We start from the raw sequence: 12,434 nt of genomic DNA, 5'->3' as shown, positions 1-12,434 counted from the left end.
CCGCATGTAGAGGTAATCTACTTATGCCTGGTCCCCACCTGCACACTGTTGTTCCATGCATCACTACTGTGTAACACAAGAAAGAGAGGGCACACCAGCCTAGCTCATTATCCCAGTAACCAATTATTGTAAAAAAATAAGTGTATATCTACTTACAAACAATAAAACAGACAAGGCTCAACAAAGTAACAGTTATTCTGTCCACTCCCTGTGTTCCTAGGCTTGGGGGGACAATACCTAGATCCAACTGACTTAGGCCTTTCAAGGGTAGTGCCTTCTTCCTCCAGACATGAGAAAGGGTTGTTACTTTGATGGCGCTTGTCTGTTTTATCATTTGTAAGTAGATACAGCATATGCTTATTTTTACAATACATAACTGGCTAAGTATATACACCCACTCTGTAATGCCCTGAACAGAAAACCTCAGACTGGAAAGAGTTATGTGCAGAATAGTGTGTCATTCATGCCTTACTATGTTACATTTTAGTATTCTTCCATTCATATACAGTAAATTGAATTCTGATTGTTTTTGTAATGTGTTTATGCACCTATCGCACAGCAGTCAAAGGATGCACAGCCAATCTCTGCACAGAGTCCCTCAAGAATACTGGCCTATTCTAGTAAAATAATACTAGTAATAGTGTGACACTATGAGCTTTACTAGATACAAAGTCAGACCTAATCAGAAGACTGCTGGCAAGCTTAGCAGATAGTGGGTGGGATCATAAGCAGACAACTTCTTTCCTTTCCCCATTCACGACACATATTGTAATCTGATCGCATGAATAAAACTAGGATTCCTACCTTACACAGCAGCCATATGGACCTAGGAGAAACATCATTAGACGTAACTTCTTTGTACACAGCAATAATCATAAGAAAGAATGAAAGGTTGCTGCAGGTTAGATCAATTTGACTGTTGCTCTTTAAACATTCAATATGGAGAGTGATTTTGGTTTGCACAAAGAAACTCCTTCTCTGTTGCGTAACAATCTAGTACTCTTATCCACAGTTGATAAATGGGATAGGACAACAGCAAATATTATATCAATTAGAGAGTAATTATAACTATTATACAGTAACTTGCCTGACTTATGTGCCTGGTCAAAAATTGCTTCTATAGAAAGAAGTACACAACATAAATACACTGCGCCTACACATAGAGAAATATGGGGCTGGCAAGATAGTAAGTCAAAAACTAATTGGAGTCTTCATCCACTTCGCTTGTGTGGATGGGCCAGCTTTATCTACATGCTAGTGCAATCGGAAAGGGCCACAGAGAAGAGTATACTGCCTAGCTGGGGTGCCTGTCAAAGATAGATAGCTTGTACACAAACATAGGCAAATATTTTTGTTGGACATAAATGATGGGAGTATAAGCAACCCAAAGCAACTATTAAGCATTTACGTTCTATCACTTTTGAATTATTATATTAAATCAAAACTTCTAATCCGTTGCTGTAGGGTACAGCACTTTGCAAATTTTCTGTTCCTTATTGTATATTTCCCCGCCACCTTTCAATAGAAAACCAACGTAGAATGAGAGCGGGAGGAAAAAGACAGAAAACTAATAATTGTTGATCAACTTTTAGGCTGGTTCGCACAGCAGGAGATTGTGACTGGCTCTCTATGGAGCGGGTTCACATATCTCCGCAGCGGCTCTGGAGCGATTTGTAGAGGAGCCCTGTGCATCTTTTGGTCTGTTTCAGGTCAGAATTCAGCCTGAAACGGTGAACGAGGACGTGCTGGACTCCTGCTGTGAGCCACTGGGTGCTCATATGTGAACCCATCCTTACACATAATGCAGCACTCTGGATATGATTACCCTACAACTAAATGTAAAATACATTAAGAAATTCAATTAAATCTGTTGCCTCAAAACAATGTGTTACCAATTTCCATGCTAAATACGACATAAATAATTATTTATATATACATAAGCTAGACTCAGTAAACATTGTGGTGCCATATCCCAAAACAATTATGACAATTAAACTACAAACAGACAGGGAGAAGGGACTTTTAAACACCCAAGTTTTTTTTTTTAAAGGAACAAAAATAGGGCTTTGATCCAATAAAAAAAAAAAAATGTATGTTGACGGTTGCAGATGTAAACTGATGCAATGTAAGGAGCTGTGCCCCAGCGATCATGGTAACCAGCCGCAGGAGGATGCAACAGCGGTGGAGCTTCTATGGGTGTCCGGAAGGCTAGATGGGCTGCACGCTGTATAGTCTCTATGGCGGGGATATGCAATTAGCGGACCTCCAGCTGTTGCAGAACTACAATTCCCATGAGGCATAGCAAGACTTTGACAGCCACAAGCATGACACCAGAGTCAGAAGCATGATGGGACTTGTAGTTTTGCAACAGCTGGAGGTCCACTAATTGCATATCCCTGCTCTATGGCGTCCGGAAACCATAACCGGAAGTGCGTGTCAGCGTGGAATGCAAGCTTCATGAACCGGAAGTGACGTGGCGACCAATCAAATCACACGTTTCACAGCGTCCGCGGATGCCCCACCGCTGTTCCATCTTCCTGCGGCTGGTTACCGTGATCAATGGGACACAGCTTCTTACATCGAGGACTGCAGAGTGACCCCGGACCCCTTATTTCTTATATGCCTGATTATTATCTCCTTGTGAGTAGCCATTTGGCTTGTTTGTCCTATTAAACGAGTCCTTAAATACTACACTGAGTCTGGTGCACCTTGTTCTTGTTTTATTTTCCTTCGCAAAAGAGCTCAAGCTCTGTCAGATTGGATGGAGAGCGTCCGAATAGCAATTTTCAAGTCTTGCCAAAGATTCTTAATTGGATTTAGGTCTGGGCTTTGGTCATTCTAACACATAAATATGCTTTGATGTAAACCAGTTCATTGTAGCTCTGGCTGTATGTTTAGGGTTGTTTTCCTGCTGGAAGGTGAACCTCCACCCCAGTCTCAATTCTTTTGCAGACTCTTATGCCGCGTACACACCATCACTTTATGTGATGAAAAAAAATGACGTTTTTAAAAACGTCACTTAAATTGACCGTGTGTGGGGGAAAACGTCATTTTATGTCTTGTAAAAAACGACCAAAAAAAATTGAAGCATGCTTCAATTTTATGTGTCGTTTTTCAAAAGTGCACTTTTTACTTCACAGAAATTGACCGTGTGTAGCAAAAAACGTCGTTTTCTAAGACGTTTTTTCATCCACGCATGCCCAGAAGCTACTTATGAAGCAAGCTTCAATGGTAAAACGTGGTGGAACGTAACCTCACTTTGCAAGATCATTGTGAGAAAACGATGGTGTGTAGGCAACTTCGTCTTTGAAAATTGAAGTTTCAAAAACGTCATTTTTTACTTCACAGAAAGTGTCGTTTTTTTTCATCACATAAAGTGATGGTGTGTACGCGGCATTAGGCTGCATTTACACCTGAGCGTTTTGTAGCCTGAAACCTCAAGCTATAAAACGCTAAAGGGGACAAAATACATTATTCTCAATGGAGATGGTTCACATCCAAAACGCCTGAAGCCGGACGCCTGAAGCTCAAACAAGTTCTGGACCCTATTTTGTCGCGCGAATCGGGCTGATTTGGGCGTTTCTGAACGTTTGTATTCCCATAGAAACTAATGGAAACACTCGATTCAAGCGTCTAGCGCGACAACAAGCATTTCTACGGGCGTTTTGACGCTTTAATCTGTTCTGTGAAATAGAACATTCACTCAGGAAGAAGATAAAAAAAATCTACAAACCGAGCAACAAGTGATGAAAGAGATGATCATTTTTCCTATTGGCTAAAATAAAAAAACGACAAAGTTCAAAAACGTCTGACAACGCTGTATGCAAACGAGCAAATATGTGTGAATACGCGTGACAAAACAGGCGACAAAACATCGGAAAAAACGACCGAAAACGCTACGCTCAGGTGTGATTGCGGCCTTATAGGTTTTCTTCCAAGATTGCCCTGTATTTGGCTCCATCCATCTTCTCATCAACTCTGACCAGCTTCCCTGTCCCTGCTGAAGAAAAGCATTCCCACAACATGATGATTCCACCATCATGTTTCAGGGGGATGTGCAGTGTTAGTTTTCTTCCACACATAGAATTTTGCTTTTAGGCCAAAAAGTTAAATTTTGGTCTCATCTGACCAGAGCACCTTCTTCCACATGTTTGCAGTGTCCCCCACATGGCTTCTCGTAAACTGCAAACAGGACTTTTCACTGCTTTCTTTCAACAATGGCTTTCTTCTTGCCACTCTTCCATAAAGACCTCTCAAATGTGGAGAAAATGTATCAATGAACAAAAAGGTAGTACCAGTGGGGTCTCTACTCACAAGAAACAACTGTACATCAAAAAGCATATGGTAGGTTGAGTGCCTTCAAATCAGATGACCTCCAAAGATGGCCCAAGACTTGCACAAGGGATAAAAGTTTTTAAAAAGCCTAATTTGGAAAATATATTAAGTCTTTGAAAAATTATATATATGTATTACAAAATATATATATGTGTGTGTGTTTGTTTAAATCCTGTGATTATACAATCATGGGGCTACAAAAGCGCTGTGCTTTTAATAATGTGATGACTATTTCCATTGTGAACCATCTAATGATAAGGTAAACTCCCTCCCCCTCCCTGACTTTTCAGATTAAGTAATTAGCCCTTGTATAAATGACAAAACCCTCCACTCCTCAGATTTGTTCATAGTCCTCAGGGATCAGTCAGCTATTAAAGTTTTTAAAAGACAGGCTCTTATAGAGTAAACACATTTGTTAAAAGAGTGAACAGACATGTATACTTGCATGATTCCATGTATGAGTCGCAGCAACTGAAGAAACGCATGTCTTTAGAGGCTCCTCGACCCTACATGTATCATCACACAAGGACTTCATCAGAGGATCCCCTGTTAAAGACCTTGTGTGACATCATTGCTTTCATGCACACCACTTAAGATGTGACAGCCTAAAAAGCGGCTTTGGTTGGTGTCTTGTCTGCACTGAATAATGCTTTCTTAGTATGCTCTGTTTTATCATTCCTAATTATTAATGTTGTGGTTTATACAGTAGCGTTTATTTTTTCACTTATATTTCTAAATTAGGGAAATGTGAAATTACTGTAGTAATCCTGTGTTTGAAATTCTTAGCAGGATATATATATATATATATATATATATATATATATATATATATATATATATATATATATATATATATATATATATATATATATATATATATATAGTGACAAGTTGGGCAATTAGTAGCTCATTGTTGGCGTAATACAGTGTGTTTAATCCATACCAGAAGTGCGTTTCAGAGCTTTTTCTGCCTACTTTTATTTAAGAAAAAAGTTCACACTTGAATAGTTTCCTACGCAGGTTGTCCTCGCCATCAATGCAAAAAAACATAGAATTCAGCCTCATGGCTCTCTTTCCAGCTTCACTGCTCAGGCCTCCTGCTTTGGTCCTCCAGACCAGTGTTTCTCAACTCCAGTCCTCAAGGCGCCCCAACAGGTCATGTTTTCAGGCTTTCCATTATTTTGCACAGGTGACTTGATCAGTTTCACTGCCTTAGTAATTACCACGGCCGTTTCATCTGAGGGAAATCCTGAAAACATGACCTGTTGGGGCGCCTTGAGGACTGGAGTTGAGAAACACTGCTCCAGACCATAAAACACACAGTCCCAGTGCTCGTGCACAAAACACTGTACCTTTGTCAGCTTGACTGTTTCTCCTGCAGCTCCCAGCTGCTACATACCCACAGACTCCAGCCTTTGTCCTGACCTGGACTGTATGGTGTGATTGGCACCTCACAGCACCCTTCACACACTGACACTATCAGGAGGGTGGGGCCACTGAGCTCTAACATAAACCCAGCATGCACCTGCATCATTGGTGTGCTTGTTTCCTGCAAAATCTGGCCCAGATTCCCATTTTAACTAGTGGCATGGGCTTGACCTGCCACAATATAAGTATACAAACTTTAAATACCCCTGATGAAGCCACCTAGATGGAAAAACATGTTGGGAATGGTTTAGGGACCACATACACTTTATATTTATTGATTTTGACTTCTCCAATGTTTGAAGCTGTTGAAAGAAAGAAGCGACTTGGTTATAGAAACATAGCAGTCTGTATAAAGAAGTCAGAAAAATGAAAGAGAGTTGTCAAAAAAGAGGAAATTGAAGAAAAGTCATGTTTTCAAATATTAGGCTTGGAAATTAACATTGAATCTAACACAAATAGACAGCCTATGATGCTGCAAGATTAATAGAAGAAAAAAAATATCCAGATAAAGACCGTAAAATAATGATAGAAAAAACAAGCTGCACTGAAGAGAGAAAGTCGGACAGAATTATAGAAAAGAGATCTGGCAACATACTAGAGTAAGCCAATTTTAAGGCTGAGACATGAAGAAGGTAACTTAAAAGTAAAAGTGTACAGACAGTCCTAAGTTCTCCATACATGTTGCATAGTTTCGTAAATATAAAACTGATTGTAGAAAGATTGTTTAAAGAGAGTTTAAAAAACAATCTCATGGCCCACAACATGGGCTGACACTGTTTTATGATTCTGCTAGCATTCGTCAAGCCAAAGTATTGGTGTGGGCCGCAATGAGCGGAGCGGGTGGATGGCAGCCCACTCTACTTTTTTTTTTTTGGCGAATTGGATGTAGGTGTTTGTAAATGGACACAAGTCCATTTACAGCTGCCACTCCTTAGGCCTCGTACACACGACAGAGTTTCTCGGCAGAATTCACCGAGAAACTCGGTCAAAACCCGGATTCTGCCGAGAAACTCTGTCGTCTGTACACTTTTGGCTCGATGGAGCCGCCGAGGAGCTCGTCGAGAAAATAGAGAACATGTTCTCTATTTTCTCGTTGTTCTATGGGAGAAGGCGGCCCGCCGAGCTCCTCGGCGGCTTCATCCCAGAACTCGACGAGGAACTCGACGTGCTTGGCACGTCGAGTTCCTCGGCCGTGTGTACGGGGCCTTAGAGGTGAATGGAGGGCCCGATTGGGTCAGACTGACCATGTGAAAGGGGCCTAAGGCTTCTTTCACAATGATGCACTGTTTACCCGCACCACGGTTTCCTGCAGGTTACCTGCACTTTGCCATAGACTTCTATTATATCCTGTAGGTGTGGTACACTTTCAGAAAGCACACAAAACTCGCAGGTCATAGAAGTCTATGGCTTAATGCAGGTAACCTGCACCTGTGGATCAGTTTGAAAGCAGCCCAGTAACCACTGCAGAACAGATATGCCCATATATACCCTGTGATTTTAGTAATAAACAACTTTAATAACAGTATTCTATTCCATCCCAGAGCAGGAGGCTACGCGGGCCACATGTGGCCCCTGGGCCACCCCTGACTTACATATAACACATTTCTTGCACCTACAAAACATGCCTTAGTTACCATGCCAAAAAAAACAGAGTCTTACAGGCACAAACAAACTTCAGCACAAAGGATCGTTTTCAAAAGTCATAACTCTTATCACACGAGTTTATGCTCACCGCATATACACATAGAATTACAGCACAGCCTAACGAGTGCAGAATTTAGTAGTATGTAATGCACAGCACAGGTTTTCAAATGCAGAAGTCTGAAGTGTGGCTGGGGTATGCACTGTACAAAATTTCCTTTTTTTTTTAGCTGTGAATTGTCCCTTATGTTCGAGGTCAGTGGAAACTGCCCTCTTATACTATGCTGATAGACAGTAGTTAGTGCCCTGTTTTTTGTTCATCAGTTGTGACATACCCCATTTTTGGAGTGTTATTGGGTAGCCCTTTAAACAATAGTGGTAAGTAGTAAAGTTCCACCCTTACAACAGTGGTCAGTATTGAAGAGTCCCTTCATCAATTGTGGTAAGTGGTGAAGTGCACCTGTTTTTTGAAGGTCAGCAGTAAGTGCCTCTGTTCATTAGTGGTCAGCGGTAATTGCCTTTGTTTGTTGGTGGCCAGCCATGACTGCCTTCTAAAGTTGGTGGTTAGTGGGAACAAAGTACAGCAAATCATTAGTATCATGGATTACTAACCTGAAAGAAGATGCCCAGGTCCCACACCAATATCTACCACATCCTGCGTTTTTGCTGAGTAATGTCATGCAAGAACTATGCAAGTTGCCATGAGGTGAGTATTACACCTGCCTGTCGCTATTTGCTATCTTTTTTTCTTTAATAAATGTTTATTAAAATGTATGACACATATTTAACAATCATTAATAAGGAGTAATACCCAAGAATTATTATGAACTCGCAGAATTGTCAGGTCATAATATCTGCATAACGGGAGGTGGTCTTGATCTAACCAGCATGCCCAAATTTTGATAAAGGTGGACTGAGTAACTCATACATAAGGTCACATAGGCCTATAGATTCAGAGGCCTATATTTTGTATGGATAATATAATATGTTGGAAGACCAGTAGGGGCGTATGAGGGGCAAGTCCAACAAATATGAGCGAGTGTTGCTTCCAAGCCACATCTTTGCCAGCAGGGAGATGAATAATCAGGTAATAGCTGACATAATCTAGCTGGAGAGTAATGCCAACGCCACCCCTCCTCCATTCCCTCTGCTGATTTGTCCTATGAACTCCCAGTACCCTCAAAGCATTCAAGGGGCTATTAAACAAGTCAGGCTAAAAGATACCATGCAGTGCTTCAGCTGGTCTGTCTAGGGGTCTCTAGCCATTTCAGGCTGTCATACAGAGCGAGTTTTCATCTGGCTGCAATTCGGTGGGAATTTCACCTGCCTGCAGACCGCCTGATTTGTGACATGCCCACCAGGTGGAACTAAACTTTGTCAATGCTGCAGCAGCTGCACATGTAGCAGAGGGCCATTAACCTGTGTGAGTACATGTGTGAGTATAGCACAATGACAGTCTCAAGGGAGTTTGTCTTTTTTGCTCACACCAATGGCTGCTGATAAAGGATGCATGCACTGTACTGTCACCATTTGGGGAAGCGACAAGGATGGTGAGCCAAGACAATGCATGCATCAGTGATACAATCCCTGTTGTGTTCCTGCTGGAGTAGAGTCTGCATGGCATTATGGACAAGGCACTTGAGGTAGAGCAGCAGAACAAAGAGGAGGACTTCCTTTCCTCTAACGGCCCGCTTTATGCAGACACCATTCTTGCAACGCCACAGAACACACAAGAGCAGAAGCAGGAAGAGGAGGATTCTGGCCCTTTTGGAGGCATTTAAGCAGAGGAAGACATACGTCAAACCTTAGGAGATGGTTTTCAGTCTACAGAAACCATGAAAGTAGTGGCTGGGAGGAGGCAGTTCCAGATAGTGTAATCCTCAGTGATCCAGAGGATTTTGCTTCTCATGCCTCCGCAAACTTGCAGTGCATGGGCTCCCTTATTCTTCAAAGCCTGCAAAAGGTGTGGCATCAAGGAGAAGGATCGGTTTTGGCTGGCAACCCTCCTTGACCACCATTGCAAGGGGAAAGTCTCGGAACTCATCCTGCCCTGGCAAAGGGAGCACATGATGAAAAATCTTAAGGACACCTTAAAGAGGAGTTTATGTAACAATTTTCCAGACTCTGTTAGGTTACAGTCTCATGGAAAAGGTTGTTTTGAGGCTTCTGTTGGTCAAAGTAGGAGAGGTGGAGAAGGGGGCCGTCTAAGTTATGCATTTAAAAAAAAAAATAGTCCTCGGCACCCTGGACTGTCAGCTTCCACGTCCCATTGGCAGCATCTGCATCATATGGTGGAAGATTATCTAGGGGCAAAAACAGACATGGAGATCTTTCCCATCTTTCCCAATCTTTTTTTTAAAAAATGTTTGCATTGATACATGTGCCATAGGGCAGTACCCAGGCACTCAGGCCCTTGTAATGGCCAATAACTTGCATTATAGAACCTTCATTGGGCATTTTTGATTGTTCAAGTTCGGGTCCTATACACTTGATTAGGGTTTGTGGTTCGGGTCTGAACATTTTCAATATTTGGAAGTTCTGTCGCGAATCGAAAAGGGGGGGGGGGGTGTGTTCGGCCCAACAACTCTAATTGCAAGTGCTGGGTGAAAAATTTAACTAAATATTTACTGGGGAATGTTTATTTTATCATGCTCAATTTGTTAAGCTAAAACAAATGCTGAGGGTTTACTGCTACTACAATGTACGAGGGCTGTACTGAAAGTAATGCAAAAGTGGGCATACCTTTTTTATTAACTTACATAGGTCATTTGCATTTCACATGTTGGTAGAGGAACTCAGCCTCACAGTGCCGGGACAAGGTCACCCCGGGTCCAGGGCGAAGATGAAAAACTGTGCCCCCCTCCCTCGGGAAAAGCTACAGCGATGGGATCTATACTTATGCATCAGTGACAGTGCATTAACCCCCTTCCTGCTGCATATTACCAATACCATTGTTAATTAAGCAAACTCCCCTCAGAGACTGCAGACATGATATAAGACAAGAGATGGTCAAAGACTGAGAACATCATACTAAAGATGGTCAGAGACTGCAGACATGATACAAGAGATCAATGCAGTCTCACCAGTGCTCATCAAATGCAGCCTACAGCTGTGCCCATCAATGCCACCTCATTGTGCCCATAATCGCAGCCTTACAGTGCCCATCAATGCCACCTCACTGTGCCCATGAATGCTGCCTCTCTGTGACCATAATCGCAGCCTCACTGTGACCATAATCGCAGCCTCACTGTGACCATAATTGCAGCCTCCCTGTGACCATAATCGTAGCCTCTCTGTGACATCAATGCTGCCTCACTGTGAACATCAATGCCGCCTCACTGTGACCATCAATGCTGCCTCACTGTGACATCAATGCTGCCTCACTGTGACCATAATCGCAGCCTCCCTGTGACCATAATCGCAGCCTCCCTGTGACCATAATCCCAGCCTCACTGTGACCATATTCGCAGCCTCTCTGTGACCATCAATGCCGCCTCACTGTGACCATCAATACCTCCTCACTGTGACCATCAATGCCGCCTCACTATGACCATTAATGCCGCCTCACTGTGACCATCAATGCCGCCTCACTTTGACCATCAATGCTGCCTCACTGTGACCATAAATTCTGCCTCACTGTGATCAATAATAGCAGCCTTACTGTGCCTATCGCAGCCTCTCTATGAATACAGTCAGACTCACCAGACTCACGCTCGTGTGATAGGCGGAACACTAATTCAATCTGCTATCACATGAGCTGGTCTAGGGGGGCGGGACCGGCACTGCTGAACACACACACACAGACTTGGCTCCCTGACACACAGCATTCCCAGGTCAGGAGACCGGCGCTGTGTGACAAACAAGAGGAGGAGGTGGAAGCGCTGTAGCCACAGATCAAAGCGGCCCGCCTCCCCAGGACAGGCAACCTGTAGCGTGGCCTCTACTGCACCCCCTTCCTCCAGTAAATGGTCCCACCCAGGGCATCCGTCCCTTCTGCCCACCCCTTGTACCGTCCCTGCAGCCTCATAGTAACTGTTCTTCTTTTTCTTTGCAGGTAAATAATGGATTCCAAGCAGAAGCAACATGCTGTCATTGAGTTCTTGACGAAGGAGGTGTGGGCTGCCCAACATCCACAGAATGTTTACAGAGATAAAACCATCAACAAGGTCATGTCATTTGTGACTCTTGTCAATGGTGTCATCTCTGTAAATATTCTCTATCCTCCTGTTAATGTCAGGTAGCCTGCATATCTCCTTTCTCAAGTATTCAGTAACAGCATGTTGCTTCTGCTTGGAATCCATTATTTACCTGAAATGAAAAAGAGTTATTATAGAAGAAGAGTTCCTCTAGACCAGTGGTTCTCAACCTGGGGGTCGGGACCCCCTCGGGGGTCAAATGATGATTTGCCAGGGGTCACCGAATCCTGGGCTGTTCCTGAAGCCCACACTGCTCTCCCAGCCTTTTGCGGCCCCCCAGAAGGGCTGTCCTTGGAGCATGTGGCCGCCCAGCTGGTACGTTCCTGTGGCCTCCCACCAAGGAGTAAGTGAAGGAATAAAAATAGAGAATACATGGAAGGGAGAGGAAAAGGGGGAGGAACCGAGAGAAAGAATAAGAGAAATAACAAGAAAGATGGCTAGAGAGAGGGATGGGGGGAAAAAAACAAGAAATTAGGATAGAGAGAGATACAAGGGAAAAAAAGGAGAACAAAGAGAAAGAGTGGTACATCTTAAATGTACCATAAGGGGTTTTAACACTGTACGAGTGGAAGGGACTCAGGGAGCGCTAAATGTCTGTGGGTTAGGGGTGCAAATTACTTGTCTTGCCACGCAAATAATTTTACTGTTAGGGGTCCCCACAAATTGGAAAATGTTATCAAGGGGTCACTGCACTAGAGGGTTGAGAACCACTGCTCTAGACCCACATGTGAAATTGGAATGACCTATGTAAGTTAATAAAAAAAATTGGAACAACGCTCATGTTAGAAAATTCCAATATGAAAAGTTTCAAATATATATATTAAGAATCTCGAA

This window comes from Rana temporaria, chromosome 8 (assembly GCF_905171775.1).
Source record: "Rana temporaria chromosome 8, aRanTem1.1, whole genome shotgun sequence".
Taxonomy (NCBI): Eukaryota; Metazoa; Chordata; class Amphibia; order Anura; family Ranidae; genus Rana; species Rana temporaria.
This window is presented reverse-complemented; position numbering follows the sequence as displayed.